General features: G+C 39.2%; 1 protein-coding gene across 1 annotated transcript in view; it reads left to right on the top strand.

The window, feature by feature from the left end:
- Positions 1 to 5,132: 5,132 nt before the first annotated feature.
- LOC131943859 (uncharacterized) overlaps positions 5,133 to 18,217 on the top strand; it is a 36,957-nt gene continuing 23,872 nt past the window's right edge. Inside the window, exon 1 of the mRNA XM_059304149.1 lies at positions 5,133 to 5,236. The gene's annotated coding sequence lies outside the window, so the exon portion shown is untranslated. The remainder of the gene's footprint in view (positions 5,237 to 18,217) is intronic.

Below are 18,217 nucleotides of genomic sequence, written 5' to 3'. Positions count from 1 at the left end.
TTACGAGGATGAACATAGGCCATAAAAATTCCGGGTTTCTTTCATGGATTTCCCAGAAAAGCCAAAAAATCTCGAAAAAAAGCAGTTTTTGGCCCATATCTCGGCAACCAGACCACTTAGCGACTTGAAACATGTACCAATCGATTCCTGTCATAATTTAGAACAATATTGCCGAAGAAAGTTTTCAAAAATATTCTCTCGTTCGGTCACAAATTTTAAAATTACATAAACACCTACAAACCGATTGTTCTTCTAGCTTGAACGCACCCCAACATTATACGTCAGAGCTATTTTTAGATAACATAAGGAAATTGCGCACAAATGTCACTAGACTTTTTTAATTAACTTGTTTTTAAATAAATTAAGCATCTAATTATTTCAAACATTTTCTAATGGAATTCTTCTTTAATTTCTGTGTCATGTTAAATACGTCTTTTAATCTCCAGTGAATGTGACGTTCACGTGATTCATAAAGCTCTCAGCCTGGAATAATAATTTTTAAAAAAACACTGAAAGCAAATCTTGTTTCAGATATCAAGCTTTCGCCCACCCACCTATCCGTCCACCCGTCCATCCATACATATCCATCATCCATTGATGTAAGTTTCCTATAAGCCAAATTGTACTCTAAAAGTGATGCCTTGTCTGTCACAAGGACTACCACGTGATAGCGCCAAATCGTGAATCTATTTCAACATAACAAACTTTGGCTTCTTTCTTACAATCACTTAAATTTCGTCTTTAAAATTGCCAATCGAATAGCCCAGAACAGAAAACTGAGGAGCCAATTAGACTTAAGTAATGACGTAACGTGTCCGAGTTTTTATGTCTGACATAGACACCCGGTCATGGAAAAACTCTAGGCAACGAGTGACCTCAGATGAGTCACCGCTGCCCTGTCAGTAACTAAAGATATCAAAGACAATCGATACCACTATATGCTGGACCACAGACTTTTTCATGACCATGGTTCGACCTACTATTCTACTACGGCTTTTTTTAAAAAGCTATACATATGTATATTATATAAGTATATATATATATATATATATATATATATATATATATATATATATATATATATATATATATATATATATATATATATATATATATATATATATGAGAAACTCACGTATTTTGTAGTTATATAAATTGTCATGTATTATAATAATTATACTCTAATACATATTATATTTAGTTTTACTTTTAAAAAATTATATATGTATTAGTAAATGTGAGCCCGTTGAGTAAAATTCAAATGGGGGGGGGGGGGGGCTAGAGTTTTGATAAAGTTACCCTTTCGGAGCTGAAGTAGAGTTCATCTGTTTCTGTGACCCCGGCATATGAAGGTGTAGTGAGGTCTTTACTTTCCCTAACGTGAGTCAGGTACTCATCAGAGCAACCTGTATTAGAGTAGTCCTTGATATGATAATAAAATATTGATCTAATCTAGAAGCTATTTATCGTCTTTTACACTGCTACTGTTTAGGGTACAATGTATTTAAGTCTTTATAGGCAGTAGTAGTTGGAGTAGGGTGTTAAACTGCTAACCCGAAAGTCTTGAGTTCGGATCAATGTCCGAACAAGTCTTCATGACGTCACTAATCCACTCAACTCTGATGGGTACCGGATTTACAGTAGGAAATGTCTCCCTAGTCCACACCTAACAAGACAACCCAAACACCTAACAAGACAACCCACACACCTAACAAGACAACCCACACACCTAACAAGACAACCCACACACCTAACAAGACAACCCACACATTTAACAAGACAACCCACACACCTAACAAGACAACCCCCACACCATACGACACAGTGTACGAGTGTTCAGCTACTGTTCTTTCATCACGCAGTGAAGACATGTAAAACACGTGTACATTTAGCTCGTATATTCCTTTGAGAATTTTACGAAGGTCTAGTAGTATAATTGAGCTGCGAGCTGTATATTTTGAACCACTTAGCAACTCTTTCTCTGACATTCTGCCTGGTTGCTTTTGTGAACCAGTCCCTTAACCGGTGGTTCGCAGAACAACGAAGGTTTAATCCTGCGGTCATTCAGGTTTATTACTGCAGGTAGGTTTAATCCTGCGGTCAATCAGGTTTATTACTGCAGGTAGGTTTAATCCTGCGGTCATTCAGGTTTATTACTGCTGGTAGGTTTAATCCTGCGGTCATTCAGGTTTATTACTGCAGGAAGGTTTAATCCTCCGACCATTCAGGTTTATTACTGCAGGTAGGTTTAATCCTGCGGCCATTTAGGTTTATAACTGCTGGTAGGTTTAATCCTGTGGCCATTCAGGTTTATTACTGCAGGTAGGTTTAATCCTGTGGCCATTCAGGTTTATTACTGCAGGTAGGTTTAATCCTGTGGCCATTCAGGTTTATAACTGCTGGTAGGTTTAATCCTGTGGCCATTCAGGTTTATTACTGCAAGTAGGTTTAATCCTGCGGCCATTCAGGTTTATTACTGCAGGTAGGTTTAATCCTGTGGCCATTCAGGTTTATTACTGCAGGTAGGTTTAACGCTGTTACTTGCGTGTTGATTTGGAGCCTATAAATTGTGTCCTCTATAATCAGGGTAGAACTAGGTAGTCTAAGCCAATCAAAGGGGCAGATATAAACCACGCTTCTGTTGATGTTTTGTGGCTTATACGTTAGTATTATGTTGATCGTATGTCAGTTCTTTTGGTTATCTGAAACTCATTAGATGCTGGTCACATATTGGTCATATGATGGTCTTGTGTCGGCCATTTTAGGTCATTTGTTGATGGTCATCTATAGGTCATTTGTCGGGGGTTATAAGTGGGTCATTTTCTTATGTCTGCACTTCTGGCCCTAAATTAGTCAAAACGTGATAGTTTGTTGATGATATGTGTAGGTCGTTTTCGCCCGCTAAAACATTGTGGCTTTAAATTTGTGTAATAATTTAGGTCCGTTTAACATACAAAAATCGTTTTCGTGTTTACATTAGCAAATCGTCCTAAGATTAAAACTAAATACTAAACGCCATTAAAATAAACCGGGAGTGATCTCCCCTAAACTTTCTCGAATATTCTAATATAACACTACGTGGGATGGCATTGATTTTTGTTTACTTAAACTTTTAAAAATAGAATAGAATCTAGATCTAGTAGAAAAAAAAAGAATTACGCACCAAAGCGAACGCCTAAGAAAATGTGCATATAGTGCGGGATATTATTAGTACTTTATAAATTTACGTGCGTTTTTTGAGAAACCGGAAATAGCGTAAATTAGTACTTCCAGTCAACGGAAATTACTCAGAGAGAATTAGATCTTTTACTTACATGTGAAATTTCATTTATCTATCTGAAATAGTACTCAAGTTATAGGCTTTTTAAAAATTCAAAGTAGAAAAAGTACCACTTCCGGTTATCGGAAATCGCTCAAAGGTTGTTACGGATCTACGATTTTGATAAAATACTTATATATGAAATTTCATCAACCTAGCTGTAACGGTACTCAAGTTATCGTGTTTACACACAGACACACACACACACACACACACAGACACACAGACATACGGACAAGATTGCAAAATTGTTTTTCCGTATCAGTGAGGTGTAAAACGTCGAGATTTGTAAAAATCTCGATTTTTTTTTGTTTTGCACGATTACAAGACTTTCTCTTTACTTCGTATATACGAGAAAGTAAAAAGAAAAGAAAAAAAAATATTCTTTTCACTCACTTCAGAAGCCAATTTTTAGCGGAGAATGTAAATAATAATTGTGTTTTAGAACCCAATTACCTATTTTAGAATTCCATATATTAATTAGACGGGAATATGCGTGTGTAACTGTTTTAATAACCTATTTTAATGGTTTACAAAACGGGTGATGCAAGCTACGACCAAGTGAACATAAACAAAAGGCGTTGTTTACATTTTATGCTAGCAGTGTGGTGCTTCTGTTGGTACAACAATACGGCTGTTGTCAGCGCTTCCGTCATATAAACAATCCAATGGTGGCTTAACACTGACAACAGGAACTACTGAACTACAGGTCAGGTGAGGGCACAGAAACAACGTCAACACACGGATGTCTTTGTTTGGTTAGTAATAGCAGGAAAAATATTATTGATATAGAGCCATACCCATCCCTATAACTGGCATATCTATGTCAGGAATACATATATATACATTTTGGAATAGACAGACAGCGACATTAGCGCATGCCGTCCAGAGCTGTAGCAATATGTGAGAACATTCCGTGTGAGGTCTGTTGAGCAGTGTTGTAACCCCCTCTGATGACGCCACTGCTGATTTCAGTAGGTGACTTACATTGTGAAGGAGTGTTGTAGCCCCCTCTGGTGACGCCACTGCTGATTTCAGTAGGTGACTTACATTGTGGAGGAGTGTTGTAGCCCCCTCTGGTGACGCCACTGCATATTTCAGTAGGTGACGTACATTGTGCCTCTATTTGTCATAGAAAATCTGAATCTGAAAGTGAAATTAGTGGCACGTGCGCGACGTAAAAAATGCAGCTGTGCTTAAGTGTGTGTGGGAGGGGGGCTGTTTGTAACCCACCTAAACCCCTTCAAATTCCAATGATTATACAAACACACACACACATATATATATATATATATATATATATATATATATATATATATATATATATATATATATATATATATATATATATATATATATATATATATATATATGCATGGATGACCTGATAACAAGATGTAGGATCACTAAGGCAACAAATAGGGAAGTTTAAGAACTAACCATAGAGGCATCTGGAAAGAGATATAGGGCCATAGAAATAAATGATTAGAACCATTGTGACATCGGTATTGTAGATAAGGACCCTAACTATGAATGAACTAGACATAAGGGAGGTAAGTGCCCGAGCCGTGAATAAACTAGACTATAGGAAGCGGATTTAAGGACCTTAGATATGAATATACTAGACCTCGGGGAAAGGGGAGGTAATGGTTCTAGCCATGTAAACGCTATTGAAGGGGAGGTAAGGGACCTAACCAGGGCGATTAGAACCACTGTGATCCATCGCTTCCCGCCTGTTCTGGAGTGGCGGGTTGAGATTATTGACTGGCTCCTAGGCTGTGGTATTAACCACAGTACTCACCACGGGCGGTACTCTGGCCGGGGTCGGGCTGTTTACAAGCGTCCTGCCGCACCACCCTCACGCTGGACTATAAACACAGTTCCTGTCACCGGTGTTTGATTCTTTCCTGACCTCAGGTGAGTTCTGCTACATAGTTGACGCTTACAACACCTCCGTGACTTACAGTTGTCACCGCTCACAACACTAGAATATCTAGATTTTTCTAGATATTAATCTAATTTTAACTTAGTTAAAATTTTAATTTGAAGATCACTATATCCAATAACATGTTTGTTAATCGAGTCATTAGAATAGACATACCATTTGTCTAAGTTTAATAATAAATTAAAGAAGTTTAAATGAAAATCTAAAACAACATTTAAATGTTTATTGGTATGTTAATTGGTATGTCTAGTCGGTCAATAAGGAAGACAATTTTTCGTATATGTGTATTTATAAAATCAGTATAAATTATCGAATATATGTATTTATAAAATCAGTATAAATTATCGAATATATGTAATTATAAAATCAGTATAAATTATCGAATATATGTATTAATAAAATCAGTATAAAATTATCGAATATATGTATTTATAAAATCAGTATAAAATTATCGAATATGTGTATTTATATAATCGGTATAAAATTATCGAATATGTGTATTTATAAAATCAGTATAAATTTGGAACAGAAAACATGTAGAATGTAAATGAATTCTGTAACCAAAGACTGTAGTCAATAAATGTAAAAGGAGAAAACGTTTTCTAAATAGGAATCGATCCCAAGACCCTAGGGCCGTCGATCAATGACCTTTATAAGGTAACCACTGGGTTACATAACTAGCCACAGTTAAAGTATTACAATAGGTTTACTTATCCGAACTGCCTAGAAGTTGGCTGTATAGTGCCCGATCGGTTTATGGCGCAGTCCTACGGGCTACGCTATCTACTAAAATCGACTTTTTGGGTGGATGAAACTTTAGACCTTCACAGACGACAAAGAGTGGCAGTTAAATTAGGCTGGTAATTAACAGGCCCTAGTGCAACAGATTGGGATGAGAAACTGTTGGCTTAAAGTATAATAGTAGTACAATAGTATGTATTATTTGGTTTTTTTATATTATATATAATATATATATATATATATATATATATATATATATATATATATATATATATATATATATATATATATATATATATATATATATATTATACATATATGTATATAAATTAAAGCCAAAATGCTCATAGGCATATAACACACACACACATATATATATGTATATATATATATATATATATATATATATATATATATATATATATATATATATATATATATATATATATATATATATATATATATATATATCCGAATGTCTGCTGTATGGGAAAATTTCAACGGTGAGAATATTCTGTGAGTTTTTTCGTCCCTGTCTAGGGCAGATGTGGGTCACCAAATAGGATACAATGGATCACGTGACCCTGTTATTTTGTGAGTCTGTTATTGCCAGATTTATCATGAGAACAAAGAGACATCTCCGGTTACCTCCCCTCCCTGTGTACGGCTAATCCCATCAATCCGTAGAGTTCTCTAGATGTGAATACAGCGCGACGACCAGCCGGCTCATACAAAACCTCACAATTACATCTCCCAAGGTCAGTAGTTCACGACAGAACGCCTACCTGTTTTGCGCCATTTTATTCTTTCTTTGTCTTTAATCTTTTAGAACCGATATAAAACTATTGACAATCACATTGAAATAGCGAAGCAATTGAACCTTTAAATTTATAATTACAGTTTTTAAAGTTTTTAAAAAAAATTCAACAAATAATGGGAAGGTAGACATAAAGATTATGCCTTTGTATGTTAATACACACTTGTACAAAATATAGATCTATATACATGTAAAAAAAATTAAAATTATAGAAGTAAGAATATCTTCTGAGTTGTCGCTCCAGTGCATATATATTCATTACAAAAGGTGTTTTACGTGGCTAAGTTTAGACGCTAGATACAACAGATGTTAAACGATTATTTCCAGAGCATCATGTTAAAACCTGTTTCACCTGTTGAGACAGCCGTGGCCTTCAGACCCACGTTTAAACCTTGTCATAAATTTGTCACTGTTTAGATCAACAAAAAACTGTTTAGATACTCATTCAACCGTTAAATCGTCGAATTTATTTTTATAATACCTTTACACCATGTTTAATTTTCACGACAAAAAGAAACATCTTTACGGTAAGACGTCATTAGTAGTATGCTAATTAACATATCTGATAAAGCGGAACCTAAGAGGCTATCTGTAAGAGATTGAGATGTTTTTGCCTTTGATATTCAATGAAGCGGTGTCTTTGTTGTGCTAGTTCAACTGGCCCATTGAGCTAGATTCAGCTATCTCGAGTACTCAGCTAGTGACGAGAGCCTCGCACTCAAGCTGAATTATCACTTTGCTCCAAGACCGTTTTTGGTCTATTTATCTTCTAAATCAAAAACAAAAATAAACTTCTTTTGAAAGCTATTTAAAAACTCCTTAACTTTTCCTTTGTTACATTTTTATAACAAGGAACAGACGGACGAATTTGTACACAAAAACAAGCCGTTATTTTTTGTCCGCTTCTAAAAGTACAATCTACTGAAGCGTGGATACGTTCAGGTCTAAAGTTGGTGTCCTAATAGCTTAAAGAAACTGCAGTGTGCTTTTATTCTTCATTCAATATCACATTCAAAAACTTTTGGCCACAGACTGATAAATTCGAAAAGTTTTTCAACATCCGATTAATTAAAAATGTTTTGCCGTATACGGCAGTTGCTAACCTAAGTCTACGTATACGGCAGTTGCTACCCTAAGTCTACGTATACGGCAGTTTCTACCCTAAGCCTACGTATACGGCAGTTGCTACCCTAAGCCTATAGGAACTGTAGGCCTATATGAAGACAAGGGAACTGACTGTTGGGGAACGTAGGTTGGTGCTGGGGGCGTGTTGGTGGGACAGTGTTGGGCCATGGCTGTTGGGGGGGGGGGGGGGTCATAAATGATAAATGATGGGGATAAGCTGTTGGGGATAGAAGAAGTGTCGGATCTGATGGGGATAGTTGTCCCCATTAGGGGCAGGGCGAACAGCGTCTGTTATAGCTGTTAGAGCACCGTCCATTAGGGATGTGGAACAGTGGTGTTGGTGATTGAGGGTTGGGGAGGCTGGTTGTTTATTGGTGTTACGACGTCGTCCACAGTCCCTCATCTATGACACGTGATTAACCACTGCTTATCATCGATACACATCTAGTCCAAATATTTGACCGCAGGATTTCAAGTTCCCATAACTGATTTCGATTAAACGGAGTTTGATATACTCGCTGAAGTTCTCTTCTCTTGGTCATACATCAATTAACTTAAATAAAGAGGGAGTGATATTGCCTAAACTCGAATGTTCTTATATAACACTACGAAGGATGGCAACTCGGGATATAGACATGATTTTTAATCCATTGTTAATTATTTAAACTTTTTAGAATAGAATCTCGTAGAAAAAAAGAATTGCGCGACAAGCGAACCGCAAAAAAAATGTGTATAATAATGCGGAATATTAGCACTTAATAAATTCAGATGAGTTTTTTAAGAAATCGGAAATAGCGTAAAATACTATTTCCTTTAAACGGAAATTACTCAAAATTTGAAAGAAGGCAGAGAATTAAATGTTTTTACTTATATGTAAAATTTCGTCCACCAAGCTGAAACAGTACGCAAGTTACAGGCTTTAGAAAAAAAGGTACTGAGTTCCACTTCCGGTTACCGGAAATCGCTGAAAAGTTTATATAGAACTACAAATATAATATAATACTGATATAGGAAATTTCATCAACCTAGCTGTAACGGTACTGAAGTTATCGTGTTCCCAGACATACCCACAGACATACGGACAAAATTGCAAAATTTAGATTTTTGAACGATTACAATGGAAGCGACAGAGTTGACGAGAATCCTTCCATCATATTGTTGACATGGATTAAAAACGCGCTTTTAAAGATTTTGCAATCAAAGCTACCGTAAAAAAATAATTAAAATAAAAACTTAAACCTAAAACTAAATAAGAAATTTTATATTTTTAGAATCAATGTTATAAAAGTTTTAAATCCAGAGAACTTGAAAATAATTAGTTGAGTTTAAGGCTAAATATCTATTTATTTTCACAATGCAAATTTAAACCTGAAAAGATGTAGTACGAAATCTGGTTGCTTTATTATTTGTTTTTATAATTACTCTATGTTGTTCTGACTATATTTTTTTAACTGCACAAAGTATCCAATAAATTAATTAAATATCCATTAATCTCGTGTAGCACCCAATTACACCAAGTATCCAGTTATCTTCGAATCATCCAGTAAACTCACTAAATAACGCCCTAATAGAACATTGTTGAGCCACCACTCCTCCCTTGTTTTCGTTGTATATAACACTTTCATCCACCACACATCTCCACACTACACACACATCCACACACTACACACACACATCCCCACACTACACACACACACATCCCCACACTATACACACATTCCCACACTACACACACATCCCCACACTACACACACATCTCCACACTACACACACATCCCCACACTACACACACATCCCCACACTACATACACATCTGGAAACCACTCTGGAGGAAAGTCTGCCTTAAAAACTTAGTCTACAAATTATACTTTTCAAACTAAAACTGTGTTACAGAACAGTCTACTCTATGATAATCTATGTCATCAGTCTGTCTATTTAATACTTCAATGATGCATGAGTCTCTGTTAACTCGTTCATCCTATTCCTTGGGTAGAGAAAAAAATATTTTACGTCTCCCACACGACCATTCACATTGTGATCATACGCGACCATTCACATTGTGATCACCCGACCACTCACATTGTGATCATACACGACCATTCACATTGTGATCATACACTACCATTCACATTGTGATCATACACGACCATTCACATTGTGATCACATTACCATTCAGATTGTGATCACATGACCATTCGCATTGTGATCACCCGACCATTCACATTGTGATCATACACGACCATTCACATTGTGATCACCCGACCATTCACATTGTGATCATACGCGACCATTCACATTGTGATCATACACGACCATTCACATTGTGATCATACACGACCATTCACATTGTGATCACATGACCATTCACATTGTGATCATACGCGACCATTCACATTGTGATCATACGCGACCATTCACATTGTGATCATACACGACCATTCACATTGTGATCACATGACCATTCACATTGTGATCATACACGACCATTCACATTGTGATCACATGACCATTCACATTGTGATCATACACGACCATTCAAATTGTGATCACATGACCATTCACATTGTGATCATACACGACCATTCACATTGTGATCACATGACCATTCACATTGTGATCATACGCGACCATTCACATTGTGATCACATGACCATTCACATTGTGATCACATGACCATTCACATTGTGATCATACGCGACCATTCACATTGTAATCATACACTGACATACACGATCGTTCTCCTAGCACAAACCACTGGTCACCCAACTGTTCCTCCAGCCGTAACCACCGTCCAGCAGTCAGCAAACAGCAAACAGCAAACAGCCCTCTAACAACGGATCAAATCCCACATCCCATCCTTCACACCCCACACGGACCTACAATTTGGGCTGACTGGAAGTGGTCATTGACCCCATTGTGATGCCGCTCAGGATGTCTGGTGCTATTTTTGTATCGGGAGTAGGACCGAGTCTTTGGGCAGAGGGGCTATAAATAGACCAGCGAGGGATATTAGGTTAGGCGTCTAGAAGCTGAGCACGGCCGTATAAGTGACGGGCTGAAAGGGTACGGTTAAACGGAGGTGGGACAATCTAGGGTACAGTCCAATAAAGTAGGGACAAGTAAGGTACAGTCTGAGGACACGTAAGGTACAGTTTAAGGGACAAATAAGGTACAGTCTGGGGACAAATAAGGTACAGTTTAAGGGACAAATAAGGTACAGTCTGGGGACAAATAAGGTACAGTTTAAGGGACAAATAAGGTACAGTTTAATGGACAAATAAGGTACAGTCTGAGGACAAATAAGGTACAGTCTGAGGACAAATAAGGTACAGTTTAAGGGACAAATAAGGTACAGTTTAAGGGACAAATAAGGTACAGTTTAATGGACAAATAAGGTACAGTCTGGGGACAAATAAGGTACAGTTTAAGGGACAAATAAGGTACAGTCTGAGGACAAATAAGGTACAGTCTGAGGACAAATAAGGTACAGTCTGAGGACAAGTAAGGTACAGTTTAAGGGACAAAAAAGGTACAGTTTAAGGGACAAATAAGGTACAGTCTGACGACAAGTAAGGTACAGTTTAAGGGACAAAAAAGGTACAGTTTAAGGGACAAATAAGGTACAGTCTGAGGACAAATAAGGTACAGTCTGAGGACAAATAAGGTACAGTTTAAGGGACAAATAAGGTACAGTCTGACGACAAGTAAGGTACAGTTTAAGGGACAAAAAAGGTACAGTTTAAGGGACAAATAAGGTACAGTCTGAGGACAAATAAGGTACAGTCTGAGGACAAATAAGGTACAGTCTGAGGACAAATAAAGTACAGTTTAAGGGACAAATAAGGTACAGTCTGACGACAAGTAAGGTACAGTTTAAGGGACAAAAAAGGTACAGTTTAAGGGACAAATAAGGTACAGTCTGAGGACAAATAAGGTACAGTCTGAGGACAAATAAGGTACAGTCTGGGGACAAAAATAGCCCACGGACAGAAATAATGTACTAGGACAAGTTGGTTATTATGTAACAGTGGAAGGACAAAAATGTACGGTCAAATGGAGTACGGAAAATATAGGACAAATTACTGATTAAAAAATAGTAAGGGTATAATAAGGACAAAGTGGGAGCGGACAAATAGAATACATACATAAATTACGGTTAAATAGAGTACCGAGATACAGAGCAGGGACTAATTTGATAGGCCGAACTGAGTCTGGAAATAAATGTATGTATAATCATAGTACAGGCAAATGATCATGTGGGCGTGGAGGTTATAGTCAAATAAGGATACAATGTAACTGCTCCGAGGGTGGGGCACTTGAAACTTTTTGGGGGTGAGGGCAGACACAGGTTAATATATATATTCTAGTTTTTTATGTACTGTTCTCTATATTCCTTCCGGGGTATGTAGGTGCGCTGCATGGGTAGTGAAGGCCTACCCATCGCCACCCCCTGGAAAGATGTATTTAAAATAAACCGGGAGTGATCTCCCCTAAACTTTCTCGAAAATTCTAATATAACACTACGTGGGATGTCAACTCGGAATATAGACATGATTTTTGTTTACTTAAACTTTTAAAAATAGAATAAAATCTAGTAGAAAAAAAATTGCGCACCAAGCGAGCACCAAAACCAAATGTGCGTAATAGTGCGCAATATTATTAGTACTTTAAAAATGTACATTAGTTTTTTGAGAAATCGGAAGTAGCGTAAATTACTACTTCCGGTCAACGGAAATTACTCAAAATTTGATAGAAGGTAGAGAATTAGATCTTTTACTTACATGTGAAATTTCATTTATATATCTGAAATAGTACTCAAGTTATAGGCTTTTGAAAAATTCAAAGTAGAAAAAGTACCACTTCCGGTTGTCGGAAATCGCTCAAAAGTTGATTCGGATCTACGATTTTGATATAATACTTATATATGAAATTTCATCAACCTAGCTGTAACGGTACTCAAGTTATCGTGTTTACACACGGACACACAGACACACAGACACACATACACACACACAGACATACGGACAAGATTGCAAAATTATGTTTTTCCGTATCAGTGAGGTGTAAAACGTCGAGATTTGTAAAAATCTCGATTTTTTTTTTTTGCACGATTACAATACTTTCTCTATACTACGTATATACGAGAAAGTAAAATCACTATGTGAATATGTACGTATGACATTACTGCACCAAACCTCCAACCCCTGATTCCTACTTTTTATATTTAGCTCTATTTCTTTTATGCACAAGCCTAGCCCTATATTCTATATTCACTCTAGTTCTATATTATGTTCCCATGACTAGCTCTATATTTCATATTCACAGCTAGCTCTATAGTTTATGTTCTCATGGCTAGTACTATATTTCGTATTCACACAGCCTAATATAATTTGGATTACCTGTCGTCAACTTGATATTTGCTAGTATTTTCATTCGGTATGATCGGTGTTATTTTTTAATAACACCTTTATTTGTTGTGTCAAAAAATATTTTTTTAACAACATAAGCTTGAAGTATGAGTGCGAATGGAGCAGCCGCTAATAATCCTAGCAAATTATTTTTGGATATGAATGGGATTAATTCATAATGAGAACAACACGGAAAATCAATAGCGAATACACGCTAAGTACATAACAATAGCCTTGACATTTGAGATGAATGTAATGTAAACTAAAGTGCCGGGCAGGTATTTTTTCTATCTTCTTAATCAACGCCCGTTAATAAAGCTGACATTCAAAGTCAGAGTTCTTGGTGGAGGCTGGTGCTGGCGGGGAAAGGTCAGATTTGATGAATAAATCGGTTGCTAGTGTGACGACAGCTTGCCTACGCGACTCAACATTCGAGTGCCTCCGACTGGGAAAATGACGTCAAAACGGACGGTGCGCGAGAAAAAGTAGGTCGTAGTGCTTAGAAGGCTATCTCTCGCGTCGAGACGTTTAGACGGTCGGTGTGGACGGCCAAACGTTGGTGTTAGTTTTTTCAATCGTACGTTTCGTTTGACAAGTTTTGTTGCCAAGTTTGTTGTGGAGAGACATGTCTAGTGTGGATGAGAAAATGTGTGGTAGTCTACACTATAATTCAAACAGTCAATTACAAACTCTACATTGTATAACTGTCTTTTTCGTTAACAAAAAGTCGTTGACAAATCAGTTTCCCAGGTACTGGCACCAGTAGACTACACGTCCCATCTGTCCCAGCTTACAGTCCCTGGTTACATCGAGTTTTATACCTCCCTGTCAGTATATACCTGCATGGGGTGCCCCCTAAAACGCCCTCTGCTACCACCTACAATGATGTACTCTGTCAGTATATACCTGCATGGGGTGCCCCCTAAAACGCCCTCTGCTACCACCTACAATGATGTACTCTGTCAGTATATACCTGCATGGGGCGCCCCCTAAAACGCCCTCTGTTACCACCTACAATGATGTACCCAGTAACCTTCTTTGGCCCAAATTCTGCAAAGGTGCCATCTCTTAAGAAGCCTTAACTCAATAACGAGAACTTTTACCAAGGAACATTTCCTTAGAAGCTTTGGGCAAAATTGTTACCACATACTTTTTATTATTTACATTTTACCCCACACACTTTTTCCCACACATAATATCCCACATATCTTGTCTTATACATTTTGTCCTACATATTTTTGTCCCACGTATATTGTCCCACACACCTTGACCCACACATATTGTCATACACATCTAGTCTCACATACCTTGACCCACACACCTTATCCCACACATGTTGTCCCACACACCTTGACCCACACATATTGTCATACACATCTAGTCTCACATACCTTGACCCACACACCTTGTCCCACACACCTTAACCTACACACCTTATCCCACACATGTTGTCCCACACACCTTGACCCACACATATTGTCATACACATCTAGTCTCACATACCTTGACCCACACACCTTGTCCCACACACCTTAACCTACACACCTTATCCCACACATGTTGTCCCACACACCTTGACCCACACATATTGTCATATACATCTAGTCTCACACACCTTGATCCAAACACCTTATCCCACACATGTTGTCCCACACACCTTGACCCACACATATTGTCATACACATCTAGTCTCACATACCTTGACCCACACACCTTGTCCCACACACCTTAACCTACACACCTTTTCCCACACATGTTGTCCCACACACCTTGTCTCACACACCTTGACCCACACATCAGGCCCCACACACCTTGTCTCACACACCTTGTTCCCCACACCTACCCGACACATCTTTAGATTTTTTATTTTATTTTTTGTGCATTTTACTTGTTTACGTAGTAAGAAACACTGAAGAAAAATAGAGGGAGGGGGAGAACTCTTGCAGTCTCAACCACTGAGTTAGACAACCTTGATTATGCTGACTTAACACAATCTTTTGGCTATTGGAGAAATATATTAACTTTTATGTCAATTCAGACAAAAATACGAACCAACAGGAATCAGAATGTAAAATGGAAACTAGGTTTTTTTTTCTCACACTATGATACTCCGACATGACGATCGATAATAGATCTGCGATTGATGTTATTGATCTGATAAAACTAGAGCAACGCTGGGTTCAGACATCACGCTAGGGTAGGGCAATTAACTTAGGGTACACAAACAAGGCGAAGGGCACAATTTCATTAGATCACACAAAGGGAAGCAATTACTTAGTAAACATTCACTAAACACCAGCTATTAAACAGGTGGGTGATCTTACCTCCCCTTCCGGGCTATCTTTTTGGCATCTCCTCACCAACTTTGTCTTCTCGGCTGTGACGTCACGAGCAGACGACCCTTTTGTTGTTAAGATAAGGTGACTGTTGTGTCTGTGACGTCAGTGGTCTGGTCATTGGGTTTGGCGTGATATGTTACTCTCAGCGGATCAAACACTCAATGGGCGTGGCACAGCCCAGAGCAGCGAAATGGGGGGGGGGGGGTTTTGTAGGGCAGACTCTAAATAAAACATTTAACCCAGCGCTACTCCATTTCCCACCCTCTGATCTAAAGTTACAGCAGGCCCTGACGCCTCTAGTTACAGCATGCCCTGACGCCTCTAGCTACATGGTGCCACATAGCTTAGTTGCAATGTGCCCTTAAGCCTAGTTGCAAGATGCCGTGACGCCTCTAGTTACAACATGCCCTGACGCCTCTAGTTACATGGTGCCCTTAAGCCAAGTTGCAAGGTGCCCTTAAGCCTAGTTGCAAGGTGCCCTTAAGCCTAGTTGCAAGGTGCCCTTAAGCCTAGTTGCAAGGTGCCCTTAAGCCTAGTTGCAAGGTGCCCTTAAGCCTAGTTGCAAGGTGCCCTTAAGCCTAGTTGCAAGGTGCCCTTAAGCCTAGTTGCAAGGTGCCATTAAGCCTAGTTGCAAGGTGCCCTTAAGCCTAGTTGCAAGGTGCCATTAAGCCTAGTTGTAAGATGCCCTGACGCCTCTAGCTACTTGGAGCCCTTAAGTCTAGTTGCAAGGTGCTGTCTGGTGCCCTTAAGCCTAGTTTTAAGATGCCCTGACGCATCTAGCTATTTGGTGCCCTTAAGCCTAGTTGCAAGGTGCCCTGACGTATTAGCTACTCGATGCCCTGACGCGTATAGCTACGAGATGCCCTGACGCCACTGGTCACAATATCCCCTGACACCTCTAGCTACAGTGTGCCCTGACATCTAATTACATGGAGCTGACACCTCTAGCTAAAGTGTGTCCTGACGCATCTAGCTACGAGATGCCCTGACGCCTACGGTCACGAGATGCCCTGACGCCACTGGTCACAATATCCCTTGACGCTGCCCCCATCCCACATGATGCCCTCATTCGCCCCTATTGTTTAAACAAATGTTATTTCCCATCCTGGATTTTCCTCACAGCGCCAAAACTTTGAAACCTAAGCTTCCCTTTGACAGTATTTTTATATATTACAAAGCTTTTTAGCTCTTCTACCATGTTATAAAAATGTCTTCTGGTCTTCAGTCGACTTCAAGGGCTTGATGTTTGATTGTTTAAACACACCAAATGAGCTGGCGACACGTTCTTGATCCTGGGATACTATCACCCCCTTTTCTCTCAGCCCAGTGCATTGATGGGGGGGGGGGGTCGGGCACGCAAACGTTACGCCCCCTGCCTCTACTGAACATGGCGTCAGGGCAGGGGCGTTACTACTCACATCTGTACCCGATGGGTGCTCTAGTTTTTTGAAGAGGAAAATAAAGCAAATGTAAAATAAAAAAGCCTTTAGAATTATACGTTTTTAAAATGAATATAAAAATTAGAAGAAGAAAAAATCTTGCTTTCAGTAATAAAAGCATGAGGTCACCCATTAGATCTCTTTCATATTTTTCACCATCCTGAGTCGAAACTCCCAGATGTGCATTTTAGCCTGTTTTCGCAACTTACTTAATTTTTTTAGTAATTTCCGATATCCGGAAGTGATACTTTACTCTATTTTCGGATTATAAATTCATATAATTTCAGTACCGTTTTATTAAGGTGAACGAAATTTCATACTAGATACGTCTCCAGTAACAAAGTTGCGAGTTGAAGTTGTAATATTTTTATTCCATCCTACTGAAAGTAACAAAACAAAGTTTCGGGTTGAAGTTGTCATACTTTTATCCCACCCCGGCAACAAAACGAGGCTAAGGTTTGTTTTGTCACATCCTCTGTTTACCTTTTGCTGGGCCGGGATGGAGCACGACGGACCACCGGGAGAGTGTTTCTCACGTCGTTACCACGGGCTATAGTACACCATCGAGCGTGGACCGCATACAATTATCTGCCGGGGGGCGGGGAATCCGTTACAACACCGTACCGAGATATTGACGTCAGTCTGGGGGTGAAGAATGGACGAGCTGTGGGTCTGGGGACGGGTTATGGGTCTGGGGGACGGGTTGTGGGTCTTGGGGACGGGTTGTGGGTCTGGGGGGCGGGTGGTGGGTGGTGGGTCTGGGGGACGGGTTGTGGGTCTGGGGGACAGGTTGTGGGTCTGTGGGACGGGTTGTGGGTCTGGAGGTACCGGTTGTGGGTCTGGGGGAACGGGTTGTGGGTTGTGGGTCTGGGGGACAGGTTGTGGGTCTGGGGGACGGGTTGTGGGTCTGGGGGAACGGGTTGTGGGTCTGGAGGTACGGGTTGTGGGTTGTGGGTCTGGGGGACAGGTTGTGGGTCTGGGGGACAGATTGTGGGTCTGGAGGTACCGGTTGTGGGTCTGGGGGAACGGGTTGTGGGTCTGGGGGAACGGGTTGTGGGTCTGGGGGAACGGGTTGTGGGTCTG

Source organism: Physella acuta, unplaced genomic scaffold (assembly GCF_028476545.2).
Source record: "Physella acuta isolate Inbredline_101_S28 unplaced genomic scaffold, ASM2847654v3 ptg000470l, whole genome shotgun sequence".
Lineage (NCBI taxonomy): Eukaryota > Metazoa > Mollusca > Gastropoda > Physidae > Physella > Physella acuta.
The sequence above is the reverse complement of the archived record's forward strand: the minus strand, read 5'-3'. Positions and strand labels throughout refer to the sequence as shown.